At 30.3% G+C, this 8,881-nt stretch overlaps 1 non-coding gene across 1 annotated transcript; it reads left to right on the top strand.

The window, feature by feature from the left end:
* Positions 1–3,617: 3,617 nt before the first annotated feature.
* On the top strand, positions 3,618–3,728 carry LOC140968391 (small nucleolar RNA R71). The gene has a single exon (XR_012173765.1). It is a non-coding gene; the product is annotated as a small nucleolar RNA R71 (small nucleolar RNA).
* The last annotated feature ends 5,153 nt before the right edge of the window (positions 3,729–8,881 follow it).

Genomic DNA, 8,881 nt, shown 5'->3' with positions numbered 1-8,881 from the left:
CTCCACATGCTTCAGAATGAAAAAATTTAATAACATTACTTACTTTATTGTCGGGTATGCATCGTCCAAAAATTTGGTCAGAACAATACTTAAACAAGTAAGGATCATCCCAATAAAATTTTTTAACTTCTATCAAGAATTTATTCTTATCTTGTGAATTCCAATGAGAAGGCATTTTATTTGTCACAATAAAATTTACAATGTTAGCAAACCAGGGCATAATAGTAGCATAAAACAACTGATCATCTGGAAAATTTTCATTTATTGGTATTTTATCATGAGATGATTCAGTCATTATTATAGATAAATGATCGGCTACGACATTTTCTTTTCATTTTTTATCTTCAGTTATAATATCAAATTCTTGTAACAATAAAATCGACCGTATTAATCTTGGCTTAGCATCTTGTTTATTTGATAAATATTTTACGTCAGAATGATCTGTGTACACAATAGTTGTAGAACCAATTAAATAAGATCGAAACTTATCTAATGCAAATACTACTGAAAGTAATTCTTTTTGAGTAGTTGAATAATTTATTTGGGCACTATTTAAGGTTCTACTAGAATAATAGATTGCATACGGTTTTCCTTCATTTCTCTGTCCTAACACAGCTCCTATAGCATAATCACATGCATCACACATTAATTCAAATGGTAAAGACCAATCTTAAGGTTGTAAAATAGGTGATGTAATTAAAAGATTATTTATTTTTTAAAAGCATTTTCACATTTCTGAGTCCATTCAAATTGTGTATCTTTTGTTAAAAGATTCGAAATTGGTTTAGATATTATGCTGAAATTTTTTATAAACCTTCTATAAAAACTGCATGACCCAAGCATGATCGAATTTCTTTGACCGTTTTTGGTGATGTTAAATTAGCAATAACATCAACTTTGACTTTATCAACTTCAATTTTTTTTTTCAGATATCACATAACCTAACACAATCCCAGATTTAACCATATAATGACATTTTTCCCAATTTAAAACAAGATTTTTTTCTTCACATCTTTTTAATACTTTTTCTAGGTTTTTAAGACAATTTTCAAATGAGTTTCCAAAAACAGTTATATCATCCATAAAAAATTCTACAAATTCTTCAATCATATCACTGAAAATACTTATCATGCATCTTTGAAAAGTAGCCGGAGCATTACATAAACCAAATGGCATTCTTTTAAATGCAAAAGTTCCGAAAGGACAAGTGAAAGTAGTTATTTCTTGATCTTCTAATGATATAGGTATTTGATAATACCACGAATACCCATCAAAAAAACAGTAATAAGAATTTCTTGCTCGTTTTTCTAGAATTTGATCTAAAAATGGTAGTGGGAAATGATCTTTTCTAGTTGCATCATTTAATTTTCTATAATCAATACACATACGCCAATTAGATGGAATCATAGCTTGTAATAACTCTCTTTTTTCATTTTTTATAACAATGATGCCTGACTTTTTAGGTACTACTTGTGTTGGACTTACCCATTTACTATCTGAGAATGGATAGATAATTCCAGCGTCTAATAGTTTTAATACTTCATTCTTAACAACTTCCTTCATATGTGGATTTAACCTTCTTTGTGGTTGTTGATATGTTTTAGCATTTTCTTCCAAATGAAATTTATGTGTGCAAATTAAAGGATTTATACCTTTTATATCATTCAAAGTCCATTCAATTGAATTTTTATATTTTTAAGTAATTTAATTAAATCTTCTTCTTGATTTGGTAGAAGAGTGGAAGAAATTACAACAGGAAATGTTCTATTTTCACCAAGAAATACATAATTCAATTCGAATGGTAAAACTTTTAATTCAAGTTTTGTATTATCATCTTCTTTAAAATTATTTTCTGGCTCAAAATTTTCTATTGAAAAAACTTCAGATTATTGATTTAAGTTTTCTTCTTGTATATTTTTTTCAACAATTGTTTCAATTTCATTATCATATTCATTTTCATTAATACTTGGTTGTTTACATAAATTGAACACATTAAGTTCTAGAGTCATATTTCCAAAAGAAAATTTCATTATTCCATTTCGACAATTAATTAAAGCATTTGAAGTTTCTAGAAATGGTCGTCCCAATATTACTGGAATTTCATTATGTACTTGTATTGGTTGTGTATCCAAAACAATAAAATCTACAGGATATATGAATTTATCAACTTGAACAAACAAATCTTCTAAAATACCTCTAGGTATTTTGATTGACCTATCCGCTAGTAAGAGAGTAACAGAAGTGGGTTTTAATTCTCCTAAATTAAGTTTTTCATAAACTGAATAAGGAAGTAAATTCACACTTGCTCCCAAATCTAACAAAGCTTTTTTAATTTTATTTTCTCCAATAATACATGAAATTGTTGGACAACCAGGATCTTTATATTTTAAACTAGAATTATTTTGAAGAATAGAACTCACTTCTTCAGCCAAGAATACTTTCTTCTTCACATGCAATTTTCTCTTCACAGAACATAAGTCTTTTAAAAATTTTGCATATGAAGGTACTTGTTTAATAGCATCTAATAATGGAATAATTATCTTTACTTGTTTAAAAACTTCATAGATATCAGAATAATTTTTTTGTTTTTATGATTTGTTAATGCACGAGGAAATGGTGAAAGTTTATTTGATTCATTTACTATTTCAGATGATTTATCATTTAACATATTATTTTTAGAATTTAAGGTATCATCATTCTCAAAAGTATCAGGATTATCATCCTTACTCTTTGATTTTAAATGATCCTTGTTTTCATTACTATATGGATGATTAACTGTTTTACCACTTCTAAGGGTAATAAAAGATTTTATTTGATCAATTTTTTCATTTTTTAATTCTTGATTTTGATTTTTAGGATTAGGTTGAGGTTGAGATGGAAATTTTCCTTTTTCATGAATATTAAGTGCAGATGCAAATTTTGCAAGAGTTTCTTTCAAATCAGTCATAGATTGACTGTTTTGAATATTGATAGATTCTTGCTTTTGGATAAATGCATGAATTACATCTTCAAAGTTTTTTCTTGGAGGTGTAACATAAGGAATATAACCTTGATGATTTTGGTTATTTTGAAAATATTGTTGTGAGGGTTGTGCATTATTATCATTCCTCCAACTAAAATTAGGATGATTTTTCCATCCAGGATTATATGATGTTGAAAAAGGATCTAGTATTGGTTTTTTATAATTGTTAACATAATTTGCTTGTTCATGGAGACATTCTTTAAATGAAGGTAATGTTGGACAATCTTTTGTAGCATGATCATGTGTATCACATATATGACAAACAATTTCTTGAATACTTTTTAATTGACCACTCTTTTTCATTTCTAATGACTCAATTTTTCTTGCTAAAGATGCAAGTTTAGCTTGAATATCTATATCATCTTTAAGATTATAGATACCACCCCCATTTGTTGAATTATTGATTTTAGTTGTTGGTGGTTCTATTGTGCCTATATTATCCCAATTTTGAGCATTTTCTGCTAATGAATCCAAATACTCCATAGCTTCATTTGGGTTTTTATCTTCAAAAGTTCCATTACACATGAATTCTATCATTTGCCTATCTTTAGGTATTAGACCTTCATAAAAGTGAGAAACTATTCTCCATGTTTCAAAACCATGATGTGGGCATGTATTAAGTAATTCTTTATATCTATCCCAACATTGATAAAATGTTTCTCCTTGTTTTTGAGAAAAAGTAGTAATTTGTCTTTTAAAAGAGTTTGTTCTATGGGAAGGAAAAAACTTTTTGAGAAATTGTTGTTGCATTTCTTCCCATGATCTTATTGAACTTGATCTCAAATTTTGTAGCCATGTTTTAGCTTTATCTTTTAAAGAAAAAGGGAAAAGCTTTAATCGAACTATATCCATGCTACAATTTTGATCATTATAAGTGTTACAAACTTCCTCAAATTCTCTTAGATGTAAATATGGATTTTCAGAATCTAAGCCATGAAAATTTGGTAAAAGTTGAATAATTTGAGGTTTAAAGTTGAAATTAGATGCATCAGAAGGAAAAACTAAACAAGATGGGGCACTAGTTGTAATAGGGTTCATATGGTGCCTAATTGTTCTTAATTGATCATGTTCTTTATTATTATTATTATTATTATTATTATTATTATTATTATTATTATTATTATTGTAGTTGTTATTATTGTTATTATTATCTTGATTATTTGAATTATCATCAATGTTTAAATTATTTTCAGATACTCGAATAAGTCTAGCACTTTTTTTTCGACTCCAAATACTCATAAAAAAAAAACAACACAATACTTATAAATAAAACATAATTAACAAATATAAACTTAATTTATACCTCCCCGACAACGGCGCCAAAAATTTGCTACTACTTAAATTATAATTCACCCAAGTGTAGGTTGTCTGCAAGTAATATATTTCGTAAGTACGAGATCGATCCACAGAGAAGTTATTTTAAGTTTAAATTTAATAATTTATAGATTACCAAATGCAAGAACGAAGTTTACAAATTATAAATTTTGTCAAGGCTCGAGGATTTATTTTGGTTTATGCAATATTGTTTAATTAAAAGTAAAACAAAAGAAACCACCATAAATAATGGTTCCAAGAAAATTAATTATTTAAACACACACCTAATATAATATAGTTCCTACTATAGAAAATACCAATTCACCTATATTTTATATATGGTACCTATGATTATATATATAACTATATAAATATATAAATACATAAAATAAATGTTAAATTAAATCATTATATTTCATTTAGAACAACCGGCAGAGCCACGCTATTGCCTAAATGAAATATATGATTTAATAAGTTAGATGCGGAAAGTAAAAGTTATTTGCGATAAAGTAAATGTTAGATGCGAAAAGTAAATGATAGATGCGGAAAGTAAAAGTTAGTTGCGATAAAGTAAATGTTAGATGCGGAAAGTAAAAGTTAGTTGCGATAAAGTAAATGTTAGATGCGGAAAGTAAAAGTTAGTGACGATAAAGTAAATGTTAGATTTGTTAGATATTAGTATTAAATCATAATATTTCATTTAGAACAACCGGTAGAGCCACTTCAATGAAATATTTATTGTATCAAAATTAAACAACAAATCAAGATAACCACTTCAATGGTATCAAGCATTTGATGTAAATTGATAACAACAAATAATTCATTTTTATACCTACAATGAAAAAGAAATTAGCAAAATGGAAAAAAATAAAGAAAAAATATACAAAATATAAACAATCTTACTTCACCAAGAATTTATCCTCTTCACCTTGACATAATAGATTTAGCTTTCAATGAACTTACTTTTGATCAACACTAAAAACATTACTCATAATTTGGAAAATGAAAAATATATTGGAACTTAGAACTTTTATACACACTCACACTATATTTTACAATGAGATAGAATGATTCTCAAGTTAGCACAAGGCCTCTATTTATAGGCCAAATGAGAGAAAGGGTCAAAAATTTTATTAATGCCATATAGTTGTAATCGTAGTCTTTGTCTCCTCCAACTTCAATTCCATGTCCCTTCTTTCAATGCTTTGTTCCATGACTTTAATCACCGAATTTGACTCAGCTCAAAACAGCAAACATGTGGGGAATTGTCTGTAGATGAATTTGGACACTTGGTTCACCTCATTTGGTTAAATATTGAAAGAGTTATGATTTTTTTACTATATGCTGGTCATGGTGAAAGTAAATTTGTCCTCCTTTTGATATTTTCACAATTTGATCATCTTAACCAACTTTTTAGGCAATCATGTCTTCTGCAAAGTTGTAGATAATTTCTCAAGAATTCCAAAAATGTTTGAATCACCTCCATTTGAATTTTCTAGCTTGAGTTATCATTATTTTACCAACACGTAGAAAACCTGAAAATAAAACATATTTAGTAAGACATTTAAATATAAACACACAATACTAAAATAACATAATTTTATAATTTTAATGAAACTTAAATTTTAAAATATAGGTTTAAACATATAATAAATTATTAATTTTAAATTTCATCAATTATAAACTAAATTAACAAAGTATACAAACTCCTTTGTCTACTTTCTAATTAATTTATTTATAACTGAATTTCTTGTTAATCACCATTTACTATAAATAATTAAAGTTCAACTTCAATTATTTATTTTATGAGATAATATGTACAACTTTTGTGGATTTAAACTTAAGGGCCCAAAAAATCATTTTTCACCAAAAACATTTTGGTCCATTTAAATTCACAAATTGTATTAGCCATCTAATGGCCCAACAACTTCAAGGCCCATGACACTTTGATGTTCCAAAACACTTTTGGAAACGCTAGTCGTCATCGCCATAGCCGGATTCCGGCCAACAAAAATTTTTTTTTTCAAGCCCTTGCTGCCCGAAATGGGCAGACCCACGGGCTTCCCAAGCTTCCCGAAATGGGCAACAAAAAGCTGCCTAAAGTACCCCTTTCATGGCCTTGTTTTTTGTTGCAAAAAATCATCTCATGCGGTTAGAAATCAATCTCAATATAATATCATGTATATGCTACACAAAATAGTATCTATACCTCTTGATACCACTTGAAAAGGGATCGATTAAGTTGCCCCAAATGCGCAACGGAAGTTTCAAAAATTGTTTTAGAACAAGAAACAACACCCTAAACACTATAGTGTGTAGCAAAAACAATAAAACACAAAATGTCATACATAGTGTAAGGCCTGAGAGTATATCATTGTAATCAGACATTAATTAATTGACAGAATTGCAAATAGTGAAGCTTTCAGGGGCTAAAGTGCAATTAGTGGATTTGAGTGGAAAAGAAAATGTGGAGTCCAGCAGCTTCATATCCGCTCATGTGCGTGAGCAGCAAATGCCGTGACAGAGAGTCTCGAGCATATGCGCGAGACAAGGTGCGCATATGCGCGAGCAGATGGATTGGCCAAATGCCGAGACAGTAGGTCTCGCGCATATGCGCGAGTATTGGACGTGCATATGCGCGAGCAGTGATGCATGAAAAAAAAATGACACATGTCTTGCCATGCATCTTAACATGTTTACACGACTTCATTCCATTCAGATTTTTTTTTTGCAGTCAAGAACCGAGACCCTCCATGGTAGACTCCTCAAGTTTCTTTTTATCTTAGAATATTGATTTTGCAAAATCTGGCCATCCGATTTTAGATCCGAACTTAGTTTCATGCTCCTCTCGCCAATAGCTTCGAAAGGATGTAAGTTTTATTACTTTCCTGCATGATTCAAAAATTTGGTGTTGGAGAAATCATGACTTGATTGATATTATGTGTTCTTGAGATTATGATCAACATATAATCAAAATCGGATCGAATAACGAACCATGTATGCTATTTTTATCATTTTCCAGCCTATATTGAATGTAGTTGTGAAGATTTTGGAGTGTGGTTGATGTTTATTGATGGTTATGGCTTATTGATAATTGCCTAGTGATCTTTGAGTTATCGAGTATCTCGAGATTGCGCCGTTGTGCCGTTGAGATTTAACTAGATTGAGTATTGATCATACCATGTCTTGCTGATGCGAACACGGATGGTCAAGCTCCAAGGAAAGCATGTGATCCTTTAGAGTTGCCAAAGGGACCAACTACGAGGGGACGACTGAAGAGGTTCAAGGAAGCAATGCATGGGCTTATGAGCAAAAGAGAAGGACTTACAAGCGAGGTGTAGAGTGCGGAAGGCTTCGTGATGTATGGGAGTACGTGTGGGGGCCAAAGGAACATTATTCAAACATCTTTTGAACGACCGAGGCTACACTGACCCGAGCACGGACCTGTACACGGGGTCCGTGTCCCTTACACTCGAGCATGAGAAATCCAGAGCCTACACGGACCCGAGCACAGACCTGTACACGGGGTCTGTGTCCACTACATTCGAGATGGAGAATTACAGAGCCTACACGGACCCCACTCCGAACCTGTACACAGGGTCCGTGTCCTTTACGATTTGGCGAGATTTTTTTTTTTAGAGTTTTAATTTGTTTGGTAACTAGATTTGATATCTTTGGGGGATATTTAAACATATTTGGACAAAATTTAACACAACTCAGATCATTATTATTGAGTTTATCTAACTTTTGAGATTTTTCTCTCAAACTTTTTCAAAGCTTCGTTTTGTTTCATCAAAAATCAAACTTATCAAGGATTTATTCTTGTGGCGTTTGTCGATTGATTTCATACGGATTTTCAAGGACAAGTTCTTTGAAAGTTCGTCTGTTTCTCAATTGTTTAATCGTGAATATTTGTTGCTAAGTTTTATAACTTAGAGGTGAATATCACAAAACTCATACTTGATTCAAAAGATCGGGACAACATCAATTCCTTGTCGTTATTGAATTGAGGGCGTGGTTCTAAATTAATCGTGTTTGATATTCTTACGTACGTGGATTCATATCATTTGGTATCAGAGCTTAGGTTCATTGAATTCAAGTAAGTATCTTGTTCTTCAATTTTCAGATCTGCTTATTTCTTCGTTCGTTTACAGATCTGTTTTTGGTTTATCGTTCTTCGTGTTTTTCGTGAATCTGTGATTCTTGAAAATTCTGAATTTTTTTTCTTTTTCTTGGTGATTTTCGAGTAGAACTCATCCAAAAAAAATAAAAATAAAAAAGTACCAAAAATTCACCATTATTTTTTTTTTAATAATTTGTTCTATATCTTTTAGAGAGTCATATTCAATTGCCTCTCACAGTCAAAAAATAATAATAATAAAAAATAAAATTATATCTTCAAATTTCTAGTCTACGCAGTCCAAGTGAGTCGATCACAATTGTTCACGAGTTTGAACTTGATTGTTTGATATACGCAAATACAAAGCTTGAGCACCTTGAGGGAACTCTCGAATTTGAGTGAAAATACTTGAGTGCGAGTGAATT

This window comes from Primulina huaijiensis, unplaced genomic scaffold (assembly GCF_012295235.1).
Source record: "Primulina huaijiensis isolate GDHJ02 unplaced genomic scaffold, ASM1229523v2 scaffold35959, whole genome shotgun sequence".
Classification (NCBI taxonomy): domain Eukaryota; kingdom Viridiplantae; phylum Streptophyta; class Magnoliopsida; order Lamiales; family Gesneriaceae; genus Primulina; species Primulina huaijiensis.
The sequence above is the reverse complement of the archived record's forward strand: the minus strand, read 5'-3'. Positions and strand labels throughout refer to the sequence as shown.